This window comes from Myotis davidii, unplaced genomic scaffold (assembly GCF_000327345.1).
Source record: "Myotis davidii unplaced genomic scaffold, ASM32734v1 scaffold13, whole genome shotgun sequence".
NCBI classification, from domain to species: domain Eukaryota; kingdom Metazoa; phylum Chordata; class Mammalia; order Chiroptera; family Vespertilionidae; genus Myotis; species Myotis davidii.
In genome coordinates, this window is record NW_006286243.1 from 2156740 (window position 1) to 2164722 (window position 7983).

Sequence of the window (7983 nt, forward strand, 5' to 3'; positions counted from 1 at the left end):
CCGTCGGGACCTTGTGACTCCCCCCGGATTCAAAAAGACCGCCGCGTCCTCCGGTGCCAGTCCCTTTCCGTGTGCGCGAGCCCCGTACCTCTGCGCTTCTCTCCTGCAGCTTCTCTGGGTCTCAGTGTGCCTTTCCTTCCTTCTAGTTGTAGAGTTTACAGTCAGCCAGGCTTCCTATGGTTCTGGATGAAGTCCGTATTGTTTCTCTGAGGTATTAATCAATTGTTGTGCGCGGCATTAATTTCCCGGTGTTTATCTCTGCCGCCATCTTAGTTTCTCCCCTTGTCTTTTCTATTAAATATGTCAGTCATTCTTGTTGGTTAAGACACATGCTAGTCCAATTTGTGCTAACTTTCTAAAGTGTGAAAGGATAAAGCCCTAAGAACAATTTGAAATCAGGACACAGAATGAGAGCAGAAAAGAGCCTCAGAGGTCACACCAGTCATTTCAGAGAGGAGGAACCAAGTTGCTGAGTACAGTGTCTCACCCAAGTCACACAACCTCTTTATGCAGAGCCAGGACTGGAATCCAGGCCTCCTGATGCCCAGTTCAGATATTTCACACATGAAATACCTTAACCTCAAGATCAGATGTACGTCTAATACAAAATTCCACGCGTTAATAGACTGAATGCCTACGGGACTCTTAGGTTTGTCCATCTAAGTCTAACAACGTCAGAACACCAGAAGAATGCAATACACTAGACCAGGGGCTCTCAAACGGGGGTGAATTTGGAAATGTCTGGAGATATTTCTGATTGTTACAACTGGGGAAAGGGGGGTTACTGGCACCTATTGATGAGAGCCCAGGGGTCCTGCTAAACATCCTACAAATGCACAGGGCAGCCCCACAACAAAGAATTATCTGACCCAAAAAGTCAACACGGCTGCAGTTGAGAAAACTGATCTAGAGGAAAATGGTCTGTAAATGAGCGACATAGTTTATGGTGGTTCTTATAATATGGAAAGAAATTAAGGCAATAGGTTGTAGTTAATAAATCTTTAACAAAAAGGAATGTAACAGGATTTTGAGGTGATACTCCCTTGTCTGTTGATAAATGTTGGATGGCTTCTCCTTATCTATCAAATTAAAATAAATTCCATTCCCTGGACTTTAAAGTCCCCCACTACATGGTCCCTATTGACTTTCTGATTTTCTCTCTTGCTACTGCCCAACACAGGCCCTTTATTCTTACCAAAGTTTGATTCTGCACAATTCCTTAAATGCTGCCCATGTGTTCTCTGGCTCCATACTTTTTGTCTCTAATGTTCCCTTTTTCTGAATCCTTCCTCTGTCTCTGCATATAAAAATTCTCCTCATATTCTTCAAGGCTCATTTCAAATTCCTCTTCTCCTACTAAACTTTCCACTTAAAGGAAATATTCTCTCCCTTTGAATAATACATTACATGACAGTTACTCATTGTATGCCTTTAATCGTTTTTGTTTTCATTTGACTCAAAGCTCCATGTGGGCAGAACCCACATCTGATTCATCTTTCTATCTCTCATAGCACTTATCCAGGACTTTTGCACAAGGGATAATAAATGCTTTGAATTTTTTAAATGATTTTTTTCTCGGACAGAACTGTCTCAGTTTAGGTAAACAACAATAAAGGCTGAAACCAATCCTAATGGCAGTGGGAGCTGAGAAAATGAAAGGAGGAAAGGCATGTTAAGAAACTGAATGCATTTTTATCAGAATCAACCTCCATTAACAATATCATGGACTATATCATATTTCATCCCAGGGTTTTATGAAATCATGCTGAAAGGCACAAAGGGAAACTTGGGTGCTAGTGGCAAGTTTCCAAAAGTACTACATGACATAAACACACACACCCAAGTGTTGAAACTCTGTGCATCTTTAGACAGTGATCCAAGAACCTGTGTGAGACCAGACATGCAGCACTGGCAGGAAGCCATGTGAGACACTGTGGATGACGACATTCCGTTTCCATGCACCGTGGTGTAGGCTCTATCCTGCCAGAGACCGTCACTAGCAATTTAGATCTTAAAAGTAATCTGAACACAGAAGTTGGAAAGTATGCTTCCAATCAAATAAGAAAACCACAAAAATTAACAAAATACGCTGATTACACATTACTCTTAGCTTTTCCTGGAAATGAAAATTAACTTCATCTCACTCTGACTCCACTCAGAATGAATTCCCTATTTAAGCCATGTTTGGTAAGTCTAAATAGTCAACTTCTCCATGAGAATGATAGGGTTGGGGAAAAACATTTAGTCGTCTTCTTAGATGTTCTCAACATCCCAGCTACCTCATTCATCAAAAGCAACAGTCCTTAAAGCCTCGAGGTCGCTGAAGAGTATGGAAAGGACAGCAGATTTACCTAAGTATCTGATTCAAGACAAGTTCGTATTGTGTCTTCAATGCTTGTTCTTTAATACAGAACTGAGACATTTCTCTAAACCAGTGGTCAACAGAGCCAAATATCAACATACTTCTTCAAAATAGACTCGCCCAGGCCGAAAACTGACTTCTGAGCATGGGTGACAAAGTTTCAATTGCATTGTACGCGCGCCCGCATGTGGTATTTTGTGGAAGAGCCACATTAAGGGGCCAAAGAGCCGCATGTGGCCCGCGAGCCGCCATTTGCTGACCACGGCAAGAGAGCCGGCTAGAAGATGTATTAGGAAATCCTGACCTCAGAATCACTGTGCTGAGCCTGATACGCTCCTGAGCTGCATTTTCTTTCCTTGTACTCAAACTCAGCTGCCGTCTGCCAACCTGAACTTCAGGAACAGAGTGGAAACACAAATCGGCTGAAGAGAAAACCCACCACTAAGATGTTACAAAATCATGCTATTAATCAGGGATGTAATGGGGTTAGGCTTACTCTCTTCGCCAATTTTTTTAAAAGCATATTAAAATTCAATGTTCCGAGATTAAACTTTAAAAATTCAACTTCCCAACGTATCCATCCATCCATCTGTATTTTCAGGGCATCTTGTGGCAGTGCATCCTTGTGAGAACTTTCACCTTTTCAAGGAAGACGAGACCATGATCGCCCTCAGTGAAGAATCACTCGGTGCCTCAGCTGCAGAATTAGAACATGATTGATTGCCCTGAGTCAGACGGAAGGAGCACGGAAACCACCAGCTGCCCCGGTGACTGTTACAATCCAGGTGAAACCAGGAAAGGAGGCCAGCCAGACACACCTGTATTGGTCATAGGAAACTGTTCACTGCATACCATTTAGGACCTTGTACAGGAGTTTCCTTTTTAAAAAATGAGGAGAGCAGAGTAATCTACTCTATTTGCCATATTAGACGTGTATCAGTTTATGACACTTCCCTGCTTCTGCCAAACCAAATTAAGCATTTTTCAAAACTTCGCTAATAAAAATGCCTCAACTGCTACTGAGGTTAATTCTTTCAAAGAAAAAAAAGGTTGGTGCAGCATGCATGGGCACCACAAAAATGCACTTTCTGGCCACCAGATGGCATCGTTGGTTAATAAGAGTTAACCCCCATTATCGCCATGGGCAACATGCAAGTTTAATTTTATTCTCATTTCTGAGGCCCCAACAAATATTGTATCATGTTCCAGGTCTAAGTTTTCTAATATAAGTGCTCCTAGTAAGCCCTACCACCCCTGATTACACAGCCAATGAATAATTAACTTATAGCAGAAAGCTATTCAGTAGTTAACCTTTCCTAAACATGAGTCATCTGTGGGAATCTGGGACTTTTTACTTCAACAATGCCCAGATTCCTGGACTGTGTGTGTGCTGTGAAATGGGAATGGCAGAGCACAGAGGAAATGAGCATACAGGACGGGTAACATTCCGAAGTCAGTTATTTTGAATTTGAGGACATGTCTTGCTTTGTATTATCCAGATTTCTTCTTTCCTCCCTAAATAATATAATGATATCAGCAACACATACAGAATTATGGGATCCAAAGGTCCATTAAGTCTGGTCAATAAGCCTGTCTGCCAAAATCTAAAATTTTCAAAGAAGCAAAAAAAAAAAAATTATCCTGATTTATGAAATAAAGTATTGATTATTTTAAATACCCCAAATAAGGATCAGTTGTCTAGCTGTAAGACATACCGCCATATTCAAAGCAGCTTGGTGAAGTGGTCAAGAGCCCTTGCTGGGAGCAAGAAGGCAGCTTCTTGTTCTCTTAATAGTCCAGCCATGCCCAGTAGAGGCACGGGGCTTTGGCCAATTCTGTTCTGTAACATTTCCGTGTTAGTATCCTCATACACTATGTAAGGCTAGACCAGATTAAAAAAACTGTAATGATTCTCATTCTAAACAGGCGGTTCTCAACCTGTGGGTCGCGACCCCTTTGGGGGTCAAATGACCCTTTCACAGGGGTCGCCGAAGACCATCAGAAAACACATATATAATTTTACATATTGTTTTTGTGATTAATCACTATGCTTCAATTTGTAACAATGAAATTGGGGGTCGCTGCATTAGGAAGGTTGAGAACCACTGTTCTAAACCATCATGAAGCATATATATTTTTTTAAATTTCTAAGATACATTGCCCTGGCCAGTGTGGCTCAGTTAGTTGGCATCATCATCCTATGCACCAAAAGGTCCTTTAATTACCGGTCAGGGCACATACCTAGGTTGCAGGTTCGATCCCTGGTTGGGGCCCATATGGGAGGCAATCAATTGATGTTTCTCTCTCATACTGATGCTTCTCTCTCCCACTCTGTCCTCTCTCTCTAAAAATCAATAAAAAATATTAAATATTTTTAAAATTTGGTTTTTTAAACAAACAAACAAATAAATAAAAATAAAAGGTGCTCTGGTCCCCTGCTCTAATTCTCTTACTCCTTGAATATTAGTTCAGTCCTGGTCCCTAATTTGTGGCCCAGGGCTTCCTCTTATACATATATATGATGCTTATATAAAGTTAGAAAGTGACTTTTCTGGGCTCTTAGGCTCACAGATTCATGTTTTGGAAAGCAGGTGATGCCTTTCTGTGAAACAGAAAAGGCCACTTTTCTTGGGCTGATGCAGCCCCTCACCCGGGCACCCAATACGGTGAACAAAGTGCAGACTGGACTTGGACCTCAGCTGGAAGGGCATAACCATCTGGTCAATCCTAGACTTTGATAAGCCTGGTCCTGAGGTGGCATGCGCAGAGGACTCCAGAACCACACCCAACTCCAGAACCACACCCAATTCCAGGCTTATCCTATGGAAAAATTCTGGAGTTCTTACACGGTACAGAATTTCTCCTCAGTCCCTTTTTAGCGGGACAGACTGGCTAGGCATACCCAGAATGCCCTTGGAGGAGTCAAAGCCATAGAAAATCTCCCAACAAAAGTGAATGTCCACTATTTTGACTTGGTTGAAACAAATGCTTTTCTTTCTGGACACATTTTTAAATGGTTAAGGCTGCCAATTTACCAAGTGAGGATCTCAAATGTACAAAAATGACCTGGGCATGGTCAAGCCCTACTTAAATGAGCTCTTAACCATATTTGGTCCTCACTACCCTGGTGGTCAACGAAGAGCACGTTTGGGTTTATAAGTATATTTTAATACCCGAAGACCAGCAAGGTGAAGAATAAAGTAAATATAAGCACTAAGGTGAATTCAAGCTTGACCAAATTTCAGTTTTGTCCAACTGGAACAGTTACTGATGCCAGCCAGGATTTTTGACAAACCCTAAGAGGGAAAACTCTAGTAAGAGTCAGCTTGTTTGATCTTTGGCAAAGGAAGGTCCAGCAATAAAGGCTTCTGGCTATTTGCAGTGTCAAATCTATACTGAGAGTCAGAAAAAAGAATGGCTTTGTAGTAATGTTTACGAACAGAATTCTGCCAACTTGGATAGGCAAAAACAAACATTTTCATTAACATCTAAGTGAAACACAGAATTTCCTTTCATTATGAATGCAGGCAACAAACCACAGTATCATCAATGATAAACAGTGACTCTGTCACCATAAAAACCACTTATTGTTTTATATCACATTACAGTTATTGCAGACATCTCAAAATATTGTTTACTCTCACCACTACTTCAAAATCAGGGCAGTTATTAGATCCACCACCAGATCTTCCTATTTACTGCATTACTAAAGAAGCACGTGTAATACTATGTTACACTTCAAAATTATTTTAATAATTGTATTTCAGCCCACTTAGTTTCCTTTTAGTCTTAAGTATTTTTTTTCTGTAATTTAAAAATGTATTCTGAGAAGAGATCCATTCATAGTTTTCACCAGATTGCCAAATGGATCCAGGCACAAAAAAACGTTAAGAACCCCTGCTCTATAGAGAAAGTGAGGTTTGCATTTAAAAGCTATAATTTTAAAAAAGAAAAATAAATAATTAAAAGCTATAATTTATTAGAACAGGCTTACTTCTTAAAGTCTTTTCATATTAAAATCAGGGATATGATTTATTAAATACTATCTCTCACAATACCTTGTTCACAACTACATTAAAAACGAATTGCGCCGAAACCGGTTTGGCTTAGTGGATAGAGCGTCAGCCTGCGGACTGAAAGGTCCAGGGTTCGATTCCGGTCAAGGGCATGTACCTGGGTTGCAGGCGCATCCCAGCGGGGGATGTGCAGGAGGCGGCTGGTCGATGTTTCTCTCTCACTGATGTTTCTGACTCTCTATCTCTCTCCCTTCCTCTCTGTAAAAAATCAATAAAATATATTTAAAAAAAAAAAACCGAATTGCAACAGAACAAGAGCTGATGTCATTACAATGAATATTCTAAATATTATCAGTCTCCCATTTCACACCAATGGAACTGTCTCATTCCAGGGCCTTTCGGTTCCCCAGAAACTAAATTCCTTGGCTAGTGTCCAGGATAGCCCCACCTCTCATCAAGTTCTGCCCTAGAGAAAGTGTTAGAATGACATGTGATGTAAACAATTAGCCCTGGGTTTCAAAACAAATACCTACCCAGCAAAAGTTTTATTTTCAGTAAGGTTTTTTTTTTAAAGTCATGCATTAATTTGAGCCAGATCTTTTTACCCATCTGCTTATTAGCCTATTCATAGCTCAAATTTATAACTTCAGAACACTAGAACAGATGTTTTTAATATCATATTTTCTACCAACATCAGAAATCCTAGATTTCTAAAACATAGAGGGAGTTAATACCATACCAGACTAAAGGCAAAGATATTACAGGAAAAGTAACCTATATATATAAAAGCCTCAGCTGACCGACTGGTAGCTATGACACACACTGACAACCAGGGGGCAGACGCTCAGCGCAGGAGCGGAAAACAAAGGCATGGAAACATGGAACAGACCGATGAATCTCAGAGGGAAGGGGGAAGGGCAGGAAGAGATTAACCAAAGATCTTATATGCATACTAGAGGCCTGGTGCACAGATTCATGCACTGGTGGGGTCCCTTGGCCTGGCCTGTGGGTATCAGGCTGAACCAGGCTCTCCAACATCCCCTGAGGGGTCCCGAATTGCGAGAAGGTGCAGGCCAGGCCAAGGGAACCAACTGGTGAACGAATCTGTGCACCAGGCCTCTAGTATAATATGTTGTTAAAGTCATTCATAATATAACATAAATATTTTGAACAAGAGCAAAGAAACTACTTGATCCAAATTTAATCAAAGTTCAAAGTGTGTTTTTTTCCCTAAGTAATAAGTGGAAACATATTTCAGAGAAATTTTAAAATTATGTTTTCATTATATTTTCTCCACCATGATCCTCACTGATTCTACCTGTTTCAACAGCAATGTAGTAACTTTCTAAATCAAAGGTTTTATCTATTGAAAAAATTTATAACACATATAACAGAGATAAAAATTCTAAAAAGATATGATAGTCATTTCTGGATGATAGAAGATGAAGAACTTATTGTTATTATTTTTTAACTAGAGGCCCAGTGCACGAAATTGGGGCCGTGTGTGTGTGTGTGTGTGTCCCTCAGCCCAGCCTGCACCCTCTCTAATCTGCGACCCCTCGGGGATGTCTGACTGCCAGCCTGATTGCCACCTCCACCCTCCCT

At 40.7% G+C, this 7983-nt stretch overlaps 1 protein-coding gene across 1 annotated transcript in view; it reads right to left on the reverse strand.

Annotated features, from left to right (window-relative positions):
* The window catches only part of FGD6 (FYVE, RhoGEF and PH domain containing 6), a 132861-nt gene that overhangs the window by 27413 nt on the left and 97465 nt on the right, over positions 1 to 7983 (reverse strand).